Raw genomic sequence first — 17,391 nt, forward strand, 5'->3', positions numbered from 1 at the left:
CTAATAAAATGTGATGGCATAAACTCATAGCTTACTAGAAGGATCAAGGAGGACAGAAAGACCGAGGAGAGAAAACACTAACCAGACCTCCACTGGATGAGTGCGAAGAGGACTAGGACTTTGGAGATGCTAACTGCCACCTAAATTCCAGTGAAGCCAATGATCGCCACTAGACATCAGTGGTTAACGGCTGTTGCGATAACGCAAATGAGTTTTCCAAAGAGAAATCTCTGATGTTGACCTGTATAAAAACTCCTAGTAAGTACATAATAATAATAATAATAATAATAATAATAATAATAATTAAGAAGAAGGAAAGCAACTAATAAATGGTATATTTTGTCGTCCCAGCAAACACAAAGAGATGAAAAAGGGGGGGGGGGAAGGAAAAAAAAGCAACTATACAGAACTTGCCAGAAAACCAAAAAGAAGATAAATCATAAATAATAAGTACCAATAATTGTAAGAGGACAAAGAACAGCCCGAAAAACTTGGAAAAAACGTCTCGGAGAAATTGAAATCAAGGGGAACACGAAAACTATGCAGCAGACGGTAAAGCCGAAAGCAACTGATAACCCTCGATTACGAAAATTAACCAACATGAGCTACAAACGCTAATCTGCCATATGGAAACTGCAACGGCAGAATGGAATAGCACATGGAACCCAGAAACTGAAATCACAAATTTGTAAGTTAAATACACCCTTCACCATCTAAAAAAAAAAAAAAAAAAAAAAAAAAACATGGTGGTGTCGACATCAGCAGACAAATGTTGTTAGTCTCAGTCTCTTTTTTATAAATACTAATATGACACATGTTTTTCAGAATTGTGTAATTTACTCCCTGCTTCCTTTATTCCAGCTCATTTCACTTGCTGGTCTAGTGGTCTTCATTGTAAGTCGTAAAGTCTCAAGAAATTGAAAAGACCGATCAGTAATCAGAGATTTACTTGATGAGGGCGAAGAGGACTTAAACCCAAAATCTAGTGAACCCCAATGGTTACCACCAATGAGAAATCAGTAGTAAACGGCTGTTACGATAACACAAGGTCAGCTGAAAAAGTTATTAAGCGAAAAAGGTGTTTAAGTGAGAAATTGATAAAAACAAAAACTTGTATATTTCTTTAAAAAATATTATAGCTGAACGAGCAAACACCATGAATAAATATTTGGATATAAGAAGAACTTGAAGCATTACAAAAAAACAAACTTTTACAAAAAAACAAACTTTTATCAAAATGACCAAATTCGGCATTAAATAACCCGAAAAGGTTTGATATTAGTATTGGGATGATTAATCGGAATCGGAGAAATGGGGACTTGTTCGGGTATCGGAATTGGTATCAGAATCGGAAAAATTGTGCCTATTTTCCGATGCCTAAAACGATTCTTACAATTAATTTTTGTTTAACACAAAACTGCCCTTGTTGGTAGTAATACTAAAATAATAAATATTTGTTGATTTTTAAACAACCAGTAAAATTAAAATCTATAGATCAACCACACCCCACCCCTACAAGAATATTTTTACGTCTGAGAAAATATTTACATATTTAACGTGATTTTACGGTAATCAGGAAAAATAACAATTTTATAATTTTATAATTGAATATTAAGAGATTTATAAAGAATCGGAATCGGTAATTGTATCGAATCTGGAAAAATATTAAAGTCGTCCCATCACTAGTTGATATAAAATAAAACCAAACAACGAACCTTTCTCGATCAATGACCTCTGATATTTGTTTAAAATAAATTCCCCAGGTCGGCATATACAAAAGATACAAACCATAAAATGTGTATATTTTTTTATGTTCGTCTCATATTTAAAATTATCAAAACAATCACAATCGTATTCCAAACACAACGTCTACCCATACTTCTGACTTACATCTTGTTACGATCTACGTTACACTTTTTATTTACTATACTGCTTTTTCGTTCACCCTGAGGTAATAATCGTCATAAAATCCCGCGAAAAACTCATGAACAACCTTTATACAACATCTAAGTAGCAACGTAATTTTGTAATGAATTTCATATTAGATTTTTAGTTTGTTTTCATCGGTTAACTGGTGTAATGAATATGAATACATCCGGGTTCCCCTGTGCCAAAATATGATTAGCTGGTTAAGCCATAAATACAGACGAGTATATAAGCTTGAGGAGGAGACGTCAAAAGATACGCCGAAAGCCTAAAGCTTAAGCATATTACCAGCTACAACTACGAACAACAGTTCATTAAGGCGACTTGCTATTTAATTAGTATAGTCAAGACCACTCTGTTATTTTAAGCAAATATATCCTTTTCCAGGGCATATCAGCTACCTCATTTATTTATTATACGTCATTTTATTCTTATAGCTGGCCTATTTGGCACAATGGTAAAAGTGGTCGGCAATGGCACGGGAGACCAATGGTTCAATCTTCCATCAAGTCACATCATATACTTAAAAAAAAGGTACTTGATGTCGCCTTGCTAATCGCTTAATATAATAAGGCGATGATCAATAGTAGGCGAAGTAAACATGGAAAAGAAGTGCTCCCCCTTATATCTAATAGTAACTAATAAAAAGTAACATTCGGGTCTCCCTCGACTATGGTCGATCGTTTTACTTTTATTGTTTTTTAATTAGTAGGGTTTTTTTTTAGTTTTTAAGTTAAGCATTGACGAATGTAGGTATCTACTCCCTTCAAACCGCAGAAAGATGTGACACAAGGTGGGGCAGAGTCAAGCTGGCTTCCCTAAAGGAGGCGCATTCTGGCCTTTAAAAAATATTTGGGCAATCATGTCGGCATTCCCCGATAGGGACGTCTCAGGCAATAAGCAATGAACCCACCACTCCAAAGACGGGAGGCAACGATCTGGGAGGGTGGACCTCCTAGGACTATCCAGAACCCACCTCAGCCCGACAGATGGAAGGCTATTCTATACTGTTGTAGGTAAGATATAGGCGGATGTATGTGCTCTTTAGAGTGCCATATTAGTCTATTTTTTCTCACTTCTTAAATGTAGAGTTAGTTTTATTTGTTATACAGTTGTTTTATTTTGGGACATTTTGTTTTTAATTTACACATTTTTGTTTTGACTGTTTGGCTTTGGCGGAGGTATGTCTTCTATAGATAGTCATAGTGTCATTTTCTTTTCTGTCCCTCTCCAATTTGTCCTGTAGCGCCATCTTTTTTCGCGCCGTTTTCATTTCTATTCATTTATCTAATAAAGCACAGATTAAATAACTCTCAAATCTTAGAACCGCCATTTTGTCCATATCGCTTACGAATAATTCGCAATTGCAGTCGGTGAAATTAATTGAATAATAATAATGATGATGATAATAATAATAATAATAATAGTAGTAGTAGTAGTAGTAGTAGTAGTTTTGTTATCTCCCTTTGTGAAGAGACGCAACAGTCCGAAATAACGTTGCGAAATGATGTAGCTGAAGCAATTTACATTCGCCAAATAACATCACTATACATTTCTTTCATTTATATTAACTAGGGAGATCTGTATCAGGAAAAGGCCAAATAATACTAAATCGCCTAAATTAAAGAAAAAAAAAGAAAGAAAACGGCGCAATTGATATACTACTTAAAATATTTTTAAATAAACATATATCATATTTTTTTTAAAAATTCGGGAATCACATCTCACAAAGAAATGATTTGAGTAAGATAAATGAGTTAGAAAAACAAGCAGAAGTTGACGTATTAAAGAAAATTAAAAAAAATAACTTATCTATTTTCTGCGGGTTAAGGTTAGGTAATAAAGAAAGATTCGAACATGAGGTTTAGGTAGAGAAGAATATATTGTACAAGAAAGTGAATATTTAAAAATGTTGTCGGTATTTTCTGATTTTTAGACAGTCAGTAGTCTCGCGTTAGGTTGCGATAATTACTCATGAGCATATTAAGCTCGGGATCGTTATAGTGATTATTAGAGTCCAACACGAGTGAATGAGAGAGTCTCTTTAACACCATCTCCCAAGCTTTTACTTCGCAAGGAGTACGAATATTAGATTATAGCCATGTAGAAGTATTAATTGTTTGCTATCTATCTATCTATCTATCTGTCTATCTATCTATCTAGCGCTAAGTGGACAACAGATTTGAATGGTGACATGTTTTGACAAGTATCAAACTTTGTGACCGGGTCATTTTGCACTGGAAAGTATCCGAACAGGGACTGACAGTACGTATCAAGTGTCATATGTTCCGGTTTGCGTAAGCATAGTCAGAGTTGGATTTGAGATGCTAAACAAGAAAGATGGGTTAAGAAGTTTTCCTCATGAGGATGGAACGGTCTGAGAATGAAGACATAAAAGAAGCCCCACCCAGTCAAAGATCATCGGTCACTCCATTTCTGCTGGCGGGATGCCTGCAAGTGAATAAACCATATAAAACCACACATTCGTCTTGGGTCCCTGTCTTGAAGCGTTTCCGTTAAACAGATTCTAGCTCCCCCAAGGACGGTTGGAAAATCCACAGAAGCGACCAGTAGCAGAAACAGGTATGTCTTCATGTTACGTGTTATACGTGTTCTGGCACGCATGCACCAACCCCACTAGGTGAGTCACAGGCCATTTAGATAGATATTAGGACACAAGAAAAACAGTCCGTTATACCATAAACACAACGTGCATATATTTATATACATCCCGTGCCAGAATTATATGCAAATCGATATTTTTGTTCTAACTCCGATACTTTTCAATGAAAGTTTGTGAAACTTAGCACATTATATGGCAACACTAACACCAGCGCAGATCTAAAATTCTAAGCTAATCTGCACAGTAATAAACAATTGGCAGCCATTTTGGTGATTTGCATTTTTTCAGCGTGCCAACTTTATATGCAAACCCATGCTAAAATGTGGTGAAGTGCTAAAAGATCATCGAAACATTGATTTTGGTCCATTGAAGATGCCAAACTTTCGATTTCATCCGATGAAATGTCTTTGGCAGCAGTCAGAATAGCATTCCTAAGGTCATCCTTGGAGTTGTACTGCCTTCCTCCGGAGTAAATATGTTGTTTCAATATGCTCCACAGACTTACGATGGGATTTAAATCTGGAGAACAGGTTGGCCATCGCATTATTTTCACATGTCTGGCAAAAACTCTCTTCAAATATTCAGTGACTATCCTTGCAGAATGAGACGGTGCATTATCATGCATGAATACCATCTTTATCCGGAATGCCAAATTCTTCTTTTTGTGCCAGGGTTCCAAGTGTTCCTTAATGAAGTCAATGTAGAGTTTGGCGGTAATTTTCACTCCATCTGCGACTCTGATTGGTCCTACAAGCTCATTGCCAATGATTGCAGCCAATAACATTACCACCACCTCCTTGTTGACGCCTGGTTCTTTGGGGACGTAGATCCTCATTATGGTACCACCCTTCCCTCCACCTATTGTGTCTATCAAGGGTCGCTCGATACTCATCGGTGAACAAAACAGTTTGAAAATTCACTTTCATGCGATCTCTTGCCCACTCCATTCTCTTTTTCTTTTGGATATCCTTCAATTGAGGGCGGACCTTTGGCTTTCCAAATTTTGCAATCATCCTCATTATACGACAACGAATTGATTTGCGCACATCAGGAACGCCAGCTTTTTCAAAAACTTGTTTGCTAGTTTCAAGTGGGTTGCGGCGAACTTCTCTCTTGATTTTGCTCATTGTTCGACGTGACAGATATGATTTCTTACGGATTTTCCCTTTTTCAGAACGTCCGTTGCAAAGTTGAGGGTTAGTACAATATATCTTGATTGTACGATGATAACGGTGTAATTCTTTGTCAATTTCTAAGGTGGAAATTTTATTATGGAGTCTTTGAACAATTTTAGACTTCTCAGCTTGACTTGAAACACCTTTACGTTCTATCTTGCATATAAAGTTAGCACGCTGAAAAAAACTGCAAGTCACCAAAATGGCGGCTGTTTGCTCGCTATTGCGCAAATCAGCTTACAATTTTATATTTGCACATGCGTAAGTGTTGCCGTATAACGTGCGAAGTTTTAGGAATTTTCATTGAAAACTCGGAGTTAGAACAAAAATATCGATTTGCATATAATTCTGGCCTGAGGTGTATATACTCTCGTTAATTAATCAAGGGAATATAAAATGAAGTAGATAATAACAACGCGCACTCATGCGATATTTTTCCCTTTTGGGATGGTCCATGAGATGAATAGCCCAGTTAACGCAGTACTGAGTGAACGCAACTTGTCTGTGCCAGGAAGTTCAAAGGGGTCAACAAAGGTTACCAGTGAAGGATCCAACCCAGGATTTCCGTTGACAGAGTGTGTACATATGTTGCAAGATTGCTCAGTTAGTGTATTTCAGGTGCAAGCCGGTTAACGGGAATTACCGCCCTTCACACACACATAAACACACATATTGGGGTTTTTGAGTCAGTTGAGAGTTAAGACGACGAGATATAGCTATGTATGGAAGATGAATCACTAGACAAATTCCCACTCTCTTTCTAAGGGCAGGTAGAGAACAGGAGTTCGCCATTCAACTGTGGAAGTAATAAAGTCTTGATTGTTCCGAGACGGAGCCTTGAGTTGTTGTTATTGTGAGCATATTTGTTCAAGGTGAGCCGACACGGTCAAGAGATATGTTGAAAATATAAAAAACTACGTTTCTGCTTTTATTTTACAAACCCTTCAAAAGGGGTGAGATGCCGTAAATCTGAACATTGACACAAAATAAGCAGACACCATTCTTTTACTTCACCTCTCCCCCCCACAGAGGCGTAACAGTATTTCTGAACACGAACAGTTTTAATTTGTTTGTCGTTAAATGTAACATTATTGGTTAATTAACCTTCAAACTTTATTTTAGACTCAGTTTCTGTTCTGGCTGTTTTGCAAGAGTTCAGCATAACAGGTTTATTTAATCTTTTCCATGTGTGCAAGTTACGGATTGATAAAGCTAATCCTGAATCTAATCGAACATTTTCATTTTTATTTAATCTGCTCACTAGCACATATTTATGTGTATTTTTATCGCTTGTTATCGTTTGTTCTAGTGTGTCGTACCCGACTTTTAATTTTGCCATTTGCTTTACAAAGGCGCTTTTATGTCAATTCTGTTTCAAGTCAGGCATGCTTTTGTGTTTTATGAACAGTCTTTATCCCCAATGTAGGGCGTCGTACAATTTTGTAGTGTCAGTTTTTTTAGTGTCTGATTTAGTTAAAACTCTGCGTCGAATTTCAGAGTCTTTTGCCAATACCAATCCTTGTACAAATATCATGCCTTTGAAATCATTAGCATTCAGTTCAGCTAGTTTAAAATCGTCGCAATGTTTATTAACTATCGACTCAAATGTTAAATAGTCCTCGTCGTATTTCTTAGTTAAATTTAGGCATTCCACCGTATATGAAATAACGACGTTTTCGGGCTGAACAGTTCTACTACGAGTTTTACGGTGCAAAAAAAAAAAAAAAGGTTGCGCCCCGCGTTTTTCGCGATGAAACGTAATTCACAAATTTGGTGTCTTCTGTGAATTCTAGTTTTGACACAATAATCAGACTTTTTAGACTTCGCTTAATCGACACAATCAATGTTATACAGGTCCTCATATCTTTTAAATTACGAGGCAAAAGTCTTGTCTTTGTCCAGGAAGCAAATAAAATGAAATTGTCGATAGAGTTCCAGACTGCGTTTTGTGAGAATGCTATGCTATTTTTTTTTTGAAGTTTGCAGTAATAAGTCTGTTTTCTCTTGTTGGTTTAGTTGCAATTTTTCTTTCATTTTCTGTTGTTCTTATTTGTACTTTCACAGTTGTGCCATAGTTGATTTTAAGTCCGCCATGGTTTCTAACTTTTCTCTTTTAAGAAGAGGAAAAATGCAAATGGTTTTAAATGTGTAAAAAATATTTTTTTATTTTGCATGGAGATTTTTTTCTTACCGATCAACCCAATGTAGATCTTGAGGTCGAACGAAAAAGTACACCTCTCTCTCTTTCCATTAAAGTTCAACTTTTGTCTATGGAAAAAAACCCGTTAAAATCAAGTTTTTTATGCCACATTTAATTTCCTCTTTGAGGTAAACGACAAGAAGAAAAAAAAGATTGAAGTTACTTGTTAGGTAAAAAAAAATAATCAACGTACGGATTTTTCATTCATAATTTTTGTTGTTGTTTTCTTCAGAGGTTGTGATATTGTAGATTTCAGTGCCACTTTCAGAGTTGCTTCTTAGTCTTTATAATGTTTAGTCATCGGTTTCTACTAGCGAATCTCTTAGTGATTCGTTGTACGTTTTTGGAACACTATCTTGCTCATCATCGTCACAAGGTCAATGTTATTGAGGCGAGTCCTTTGAATACCACGTTGTTAATCCGAATACCTTGTCATTAGTTGTCGTGGCCTTCAGAAAGGGTCATGAAGAAAGACTCTAACTACAGTTTTAGGTAAAAAAGAATATATTGTATAAGCAAGTCAATATAAAGAAAAGGTTGTCGGCATTTTCCGACTATTTGTTAGACAGTTTGTAATCTCACGTAATGCCGCGATAATTCCCACGAGAGTATTAGACTCGTTTTTTTTTATAGAGATTAAAAGAGTTCATTACGGTTGAATGTGTAAATCCTCATACCAACATTAAAATATCAAATTTCATTTGATATATCTCATTTAGAATTCGTAATATTTTTATTATTTCGCTCCATTCTGAGACACGTCAGCCCCTTCCCGGGCGATGAGGGAGGGGGGAGGCCTGTTAAACCGTTCGCTCTGTTTGACGTCTAGATAGACATATTGATAACCATATACAAAGACAGATAGATAACTAGATCGATGGATAGATATATAACTATATGACAGAATAAGCGATCGCTTATAAAAAAACGAAAACCACTATTCTTGTAAATGATGTCTTGTATTATTTAACTAGCCTGGGTGCGCGGAGTTTTCAGGGTGTTTGGAGGTGTGTTAATCAAAGAGTAAAAAAGTGGTAGCAGGAAGGCAGGCAAGCAGGTTCGGATCCATACCATGAAGGAGGAAAAGGACGTGAAAAAAGTGACGTCTTTGCTGTTGCGTCCATCGCCAAACTGAAAGTGGCGAAGATTTAAATTAAGACTAGTCAATCGAAAAGAGTGGATGGCTTTCAAAAATATCGCCGAAAAAAGCGACCCTTCCTCGTAGAAAACTGCCCAGTTTAGCGTAAAGGAATTAATGTTTTTATCCAATCATCCGATATTTGTCGTCCGAAGGGTCGATCTTCAAAACGATAACGATCTTGTGAAAATCCGTCGCCTCTGTCGAAAGTTTTAGGCATGCATACATACATACATACATGCATACATACATACATACATACATTTAAACAAAAAGGTGAGATTTATATTATAGATGGCAATAACATTGTTCATAATATGAAGATGAGAAATAATTTCATCAGATTTTATCTCTACTTATATATAAAAGGCACTTTCTGCGTGTATATGTGTAAATTCGTTCCCTATGGATTCGAAAACCGATGGGCCGATAGTTCTGAAATTTCACACAATATACTTGATATATCTGGAAGTTTTCTTAGATGTGTTTTGTATCCGAATGCTTCCGATAAGTGTTAGAAATCGATAACCGAAAAAAATCCGATTAAAAAAGGAATTCCAATTTTGACTAAAACTCACAAGCTTATTCAGCCTTCAATCAAAAATGTATAATTTATTCATTTATTTATTGCCGACTATTTCAGGCATATGGCAACGCAGCTCGTGTAGATGTGACAATTTAGAAGTCCAATCCTCATAATTCATCTAAATGTAGGGTCAGCCAAATAGCCCAAGATGTCAAGATTAGTACAGGGTCTGTGGAAAATATCATTCATGAGCATTTGCATATGCATAAAGTGTCTGCCAGATGGATTCCCAGGTTGCTCACACCATTCCAGAAGCGAAAACGCGTCGAGTGCTCGAAGATGAATTTGGAGATGTGCCAAGAAGTTAAGTCAAAGTTTTTTCAAAAGGCTGATTACACAGGATGGACCCTGGGTCCATCACTATGATCCAGAGACCAAAGCCCATTCAATGCAGTGGAAGCACTTGGACTCACCACCTTCAAAGAAGGCAAGGGTGCAGCCTTCCGCTGGCAAGGTCATGCTCACAGTCTTCTGGGACCAGGACGGAGTAGTGATGACAGATTTCCTAGCAAAGGGTACAAAAACGGTCTACAAAAACGGTCTCCAGAGCTGCATCAAACGATGGGAGAAATGCATAACTCTGGGTGGTTCCTATGTAGAGAAAGACTAATAACTGTGCCAAGTTTCGTTGTGCTACTGCTATGGGAAGTGGGTCAGGGGCATTACTTATTGCACGCCCCTCGTACTTGTTTATCTGATAGATAAAATAGATCAAGTAATGAGAATATCGTTTTATTAATTTCATAAGCTGACACTGCTTTTAATGTGATTACTCAAAGTTCACTTCGTTTGAACAATCTTTATGTGTAAGATATTGGCATGCAACACCAGGAAGAAAAAACATTTTATGTATTGCACACACGCAAATTTATTCCATGTGAAACCCAGCAACTTTTCACCATTGTCTAATGGAATGCATAATTTGATCGAGAGAGGATATCGGTCAAAAGACTGAACCAGTAGACAATAGGAAATAATAAGCACTCTAATAGGAAAAAATGTTTATATAAATAAAATCGTTACAAAGAGAAAGCCGGTCAGTCGGCCAAGGAGAGAGAGAGAGCGAGAGAGAGAGAGAGAGAGTAAAAAAGAGAGAGAGGGAGAGAGAGATGGAGAGAGAGAGAGAGGAGAGCCTGATATCCGTCACAATCATGCACCCCCATGATGCGCCTTTTAGAAAAGTGTAAACACCAGTAATAAACTATAATCAAAAGCTGATTTGTCGATGTGAAACAAAAGCAGTATATTTTTTTATAGATCAACTGTGTTGCGGTTTTACTCGCTGTCAGTGTTTACATATCTTATACAAGAGACAACAGTAGATGTTAAAAGTTATATAAACTTGACAAACGCATATAAAACAACCAGCCGCAGGGAATGCGTAACACATGGTCGGAATAAGTAAGTGTTGAAAGAAACTAAAGTGAAATGAGGTATTCTGTTGTAAAATCATGCTTAATGAAGACAGCAAATTGGCTAAATTGAATAAAATATCATTTATTTTAGATGTAAACTTATGGGTTAAAAGCTTGAAGAAATAGACTGACTTTATTTTATATATTGAACACAAGATATAAAACGTATTCCTTATATTTTGAAACTGAAAGGCACAAATTTAGAGGTTTTCACCCCCTTCTTTTAATTCTGTTAGTTTTTATATCTACTTATTAATGTAACGTTACACGAATGGCAAGTAAAATGATTGAATAATTGTATTAATAGCTGAGGAAGAAAAGAGAAAAATATTAATGGAAAGAAGATTAAAGTGCATAATAGTTTGCCTATGTGTTTCTATTTCAAAGCATACGAGGTACCTTTTATAATTTTCCAGGCGTTTCTCATATGGAAACTTTTATTTCTTATCCTCTTCGAAGTAATCTCCTCGTACTGCAGTGCACTTGTCGCACCGTTCCAACAACGTCTGGAAGGCATCATGGAAGTCCTCTTGCGTGAGTCTGTCAATAACCCTCGTCACAGCTTATTTCATTTCCTCATTTGTCTCATAACGTCAGCCTATACGGTTTTCCTTGAGCTTAAGGAATAACAAAAAGTAACAGATGGCAAGGTTGTGACAAGGATGAAGTTGTGAACTGGTGCATTCGCACAAATCTTCAGAATCTTCAGTTCCTAACGAATAATTGTGTGTACAGTTCCCACACTGACATCAAACTGTGCACTTATTGTCTCTATAGACACACTAAGGTTGTTATCCACGAAATTCTTTATTTGGACAATCAACTTTGGTGTTCTGACTTCCTTACTCCTCCCACACCTCTCATTATCCCTCACAGACTCCCTGCCTTCCTTGAATCTCTTATGCTACTCAAACACTGATGCCATATTCATGCAAGATCGTCTAAAAGCAGTCTGGAGCATTCCATACGTTTCATTGGCATTTTTCCAAAGTTTAAAACATAATATCGTTCTGCTAAGTGTCCTCACGTCCAGATTGCATTGTAAAAAGTTCACCAGCTGTGACAATCAGACTTTAGTAGAGTGTATTTCAATTACTGCTGTAGCTGCCCATTTAAACCTGAAATCAGAAAAATTCGTCAGTCATCTCATAAGATGTATAGCAATAACGTACTTAATTTTCAAGTGTCTATGACAATTTTAAATGCCTGTACAAAAAAAAGAAAAATCTGAAAAATTATTGAAGGCATCTTGTATCAACACGTTTAGAGATATTTTATGCTGAAATACAATTTATTGCAAACAATTTCTCGTATATCATTGGTTTGAGGAAGGATTGCTCTTTTATCTATAGCCAGTGTGAATTTTTAAGTTCTAGATTTTTATGCATAAATTACCATAATAAATCTGAAAGAATTTGAACTCGTCCGATTCCATCGACCGAGACGGATAGCCATTAAACTAATCATTCATGGCGGTAGGGTGGAGGGTTGGGGTGGGCTAAAAATGTGAAACCTTAAATGATGAGAAAACAGATAAAAGCAGGCATAATTTATAAGAATGACATAAAAAGGAGATAATAGAAGGAAAGTCTAGAAAGACTTTAAAAAAAAAAGAAATGAGACAGAAGAAAGCCATCTCTATTTTGTTATACAACACATATACAGGGAGAGAGACAGAGAGAGAGAGCAAGGAAGAGAGAGGGAGTGGAAGAGAGGAAGAAGGAGGAAGAGAGAGAGAGGAAGAGAGAGAGGTAGAGAGAAAGAGAGAGAGAGGAAGAGAGAGAGTTAGAGAGAAAGAGAGAGAGAGAGGAAGAGAGAGACAGACAGACAGACAGACAGAGAGAGACAGGCAGACAAAAAGGGAGAGAAAGAAATTAAATAAAGGAATAAGTAAATTATGAGAAACGTTTTCGGCAGATTAGAAATGACTAATAATTCATGTCAGAGGCAAATAATTGGACACAAACATACAAACAGGTACACAGACTCCGTACCACACTTATATTTTTAAGAAGATAATGTTCATGCTATATATATATATATATAATAAAGTATAATCGATCCCCCCCCGCATTGAGACAATATATGTCTGTAAACACAAGCAATTTATATAATCTAGGCTCACTCTTAAAGTCGATTCTTGATGCACTTTTTTTTTTCGGAAAAAAAAACTTTTTTTCGTTTGCTTTCAGTAATTTCTACATTTCCTTTTGACTTATCTGATTCTATTAAAATAGTCATAAATACAGGAAACTGGAATAACTTCTACTCCCACGCAAAAATATACTACCGCCACCATTATCTTACACCACCTTAATATAACCTCATCTCTACAATTATGTAAGCGTGTGTGAGGTCCTTCCTTATAGGTTCTGAAACGGCTAAAACCCTAAAAATATACTTTCTTATATATAAAAAAGCGGAATTTTACAATGTAATATTTTACATTACACCGACAAGGGAGATAATAAAATCTCAACAAACTATATCTTCTAAAAAAAAAATTAACATCTAGAAATATAGTTCAGTGGTGAAGCATTCGACTACAGATCGAATGATACCCTCTTCAAACCCGGGTGTACCTGACCATTTTATTTTAATTTGTTTCTTATGTTCAGTTTACGATAAAAGAAGAGGTAACATTTAAAATCGCCGCAAATCATTTCTTCGTTTGCATATTTTAAAACTAAATATGAATCAGAGGTGAGTTTTCCATGGCATCTATCGTCAAGGCCAAATATGAGCTGACGTGATATTGTAAACAAACATAGACGGAATTTGATATACGACGTTATCATTTTTTTTTTTTTAATTTTTGGACAATTAGTCTTCCGGGCAAATTATTCCTCGTAATATATAATATTATGTAGAGGATTGATTCTATGATAATACATACGCAATCTGCATAAATTAAAATAACATATTTAAGTGTATTGTACGACCGAGCAACAACAAGCGGCTAACTACTGATGTAATATATTTCAATTTAATATTTAAGAACTTTTGTTTTGATTTTTTTCTTACAAAACTAAAACACCAAATCATTAACCCTAAGTTCGTGTAGCAACGTTCTCGTTGACCGAACCGAAAGGAATGAATTCTTGCCACCCGAACTTAGGCTTAATGTTAGAATGAAGGTTTGGTCCACTACAAAAAGAGGGTGGCCCAGTAAATTCACCCTTGTCCATTCGTCCGTTCGTCCGTTTGTCTGGCCGCACTTTTCTCAATAACTACGCCTTGGAATTTTTTGAAATTTTGCACAAACATTAAACATGATATGAGTAAAACCTAACAGAACGGATATTCCGGGAATACTCCGGTTGCCGTCCTAGAGATGCCTTTCGGGTTAAAATGGCTAAAATTTGCATTTTTGTGCTTATTAAAAAAAAAAAAAAAAATGATGCCTTGGATTTTTGTAAAACTTTCTGACAAGTTGTAAGTAACTGATTTCTATATAATTTTGTTTGTCTAAACTTCGCGATAACTCTTGGGTGTGCCCCAGGAGCTCTTTTAGGGCTAATAAAAACACTCCATTTTTGGGACTATTTTACCATATTTGTCCAAATTTTCTGTGTATGTCTATTTAGCAGTTTTGTATGGTGCTAAACTCAAATTAAAATATGTTAAGGCCTAAATGGGGGAATGGACTTGGTAATTTCTTTTCTTTCTTTTTTTTTTTTTTGCATGGCGCAGAACTCAAATGTACATATGTTAAGGCCTAAAACTGCTCTGCTTGTTCATTTTCACCAGGATTTGACATCCCCCGGGGACATTTGGGGCTAAATGAGGGGAGGTCAAATGCTGAACTTAGTCATCTTTTATGCCTTGTTTACTGTGCACTCACGACGGACCATGCATGCTTCACTTGTTTTGGTGAAGTTTCTGGTCAAATTGCCGATGTGTGCAAACTAAACATTTACTTTCTAAATTGATTTTAAGGGGTATTCGGATCTGTTTTGAACGAATATTGCATTTAAAATTGTCGCTGACAAATACTTTTTATGCCATTAAGACCGTTATTATCGAATGTGTTTTCTAATGGTTTTTAATGATTATCAATTTGTTTCACGGAAAAATATCTACATTCAAAACTGGCTCGACTTTTTAGATAAAAAAAAAGCGCCAAGAAAAGACAAATTGAAAAATATGAAACCGAAACGAAAGATATGTTTTGCCTCCCCCCTCCAGCAGGTGTTCTGATAAGGAAAAGCTAATAAAAATTCGTATGTTCTTAGCTCACATGATAACTAATAACTAGGACAACAGCATATTCTTTTCATTGTTCTGACTCTCGAGTGTGTATCTGTTGATATCTTATATGCTTTTATATAGAGTGTTGTGGTTCTTGGTTATTAACTGTGTCTTACTGTGTCGGATATATACTCGAGAGTCAAAACAACGATGAGAATATTCTGTTGTCATAGCTCTACTGATAACCGAAAAATGGAGAGGCATTGTTCGTTCTGCAAAGCAAAAAAGTGGTATACAGTTTGCTGGTTTATGCTGCTCTTTCAGTAAGTCTCATCTATCTCCCATACAGACACCCGCTCAATCACTGCGCGACCTACTTCGGGCATGACTGAATAATCCACATATTTTCTGAAAGCAATCCGCCGTTTCAATTGTTACTTTCAGATGACGTCATTTGGTACGAACATTATTTGTGAAAGCGGTTAGATTTTTTTTTTTTTTTTTTTTTTTTTTTACAAAGGCATCACCACATTATCAAGGCCCAGAGGCTACTCAAGGATAAGGGTTAAAGAGTGTACAGTAGAAATTGGTCAATATAGTAATCATTAGTAATGAAAATTTGGTAAATTTAATAAGGTGCAGGGACAGGTCTAGCATCGCTGTTACCTGAGGAAACTGTAATGCTATATATCTTGCAACTGTATTTCATCAGTGACTAACGTCCCACAAGTTGAAAATTGTTTGGCATTTACAGCTGACAGTAACGATAATTCTGATTGACAACAACGGGAAATAGTTTTGCGACTTCAAAAGGTGCACCGTGAAACAAATACGTTAAAATTTTCAAATACGCTCTCGATAATGCTTCTGACCCAAACTTTTCCGTTGTTATAGACGCCGACAAACACCCTGCGGGAGAACCTAAGCGTCGCTTCAATGCTCTCACTTACAACGAAATCTCCGCAGTCATCCAGAGAGATCACTGCAATAATGTAGACATAGTTACCAATGCAAGAGGTGGAGGTTCACAACAGATAAATGAGACGCGTTGGTCGTACAATGCATTGCAGTATCCTCTGCTATTTCCATATGATGAAGATGGGTACAGCTTTAACATTCCATGCCGACAGGGCTTGGTATGTTAACACGACCACAAACCTAAAATGTATTTCATACAGAGCTCATTACGCCTACAGACTCATGGTTAAGGACGATGACTCAGCATTCTTCTACGGTGTAAGCAGCTTCCACATCATTTCATTGACGGCATGAATGTGAAAATGGAATCTGGAGGCTTCTGTATATCCGACTTAACGAAGAGAATCTTCGATCGTCGTCATATATACATTTGCATGATGGCTTGGAGAACGTTGCTGACCCATGCACTGTTGGTAAATTGACAATTCTTCTGTCACATACACTATATACGTTATATGCACGCACGCACGATGCAAGGAGTTAAATCAGCAAAAATAACCTCCTCAGTGACATGCAATATGACTTTCGTCCTGTTCCATGTACAGCACATGTTCTAACTTTATATCTCATAGAATTGGCGAATCTCTTGAAGGAGACTTCGTTTATAGGGCAATTGCTCTTGACATATCAATGGCCTTTGATAGAGATTGCCACAAAAGTCTACGCCACAAGATTTCCAGCTACGGTATAGCTGGAAATGTATTCTCAATTATTAAATCATTTGTCTCTGAAAAGAGTCATACAAGTAGTGGTTGATAGGCTGAAATCAGAAGCTCATAGTATTAATGCTGGAGTCCCTTAGGGGCCCTCATGGACCCAACTTTCTTCATGATCTACAACAATGATCTCCCAGATAACATCCTCATTCGTAGACATTTACGCTGATGACACTACCATCTATGGCAACAAAGGCCATAAATAACCAACATCTCTCTGATTCACTCTCCTCTGATTTTTAGCACGCGATGAAATAGTGAAAAGAGTGGCTGGTTAAATTTAATGTGTCTATAGCCAAACTTCCATCATCAACGCGCTGATCCCCGGCATCAATTAATATGAATGGACCTCGTTTTGGGGAGGATCTATGCTTTCACAAGCTTCTTGATCCGACCTTTACTCCTGATCTGAAATTGAACAGGTACATCAAATTCATGCTCAA

Source organism: Euprymna scolopes, chromosome 30 (genome assembly GCF_053919585.1).
Source record: "Euprymna scolopes isolate OS-2025 chromosome 30, ASM5391958v1, whole genome shotgun sequence".
Taxonomy (NCBI): domain Eukaryota; kingdom Metazoa; phylum Mollusca; class Cephalopoda; order Sepiida; family Sepiolidae; genus Euprymna; species Euprymna scolopes.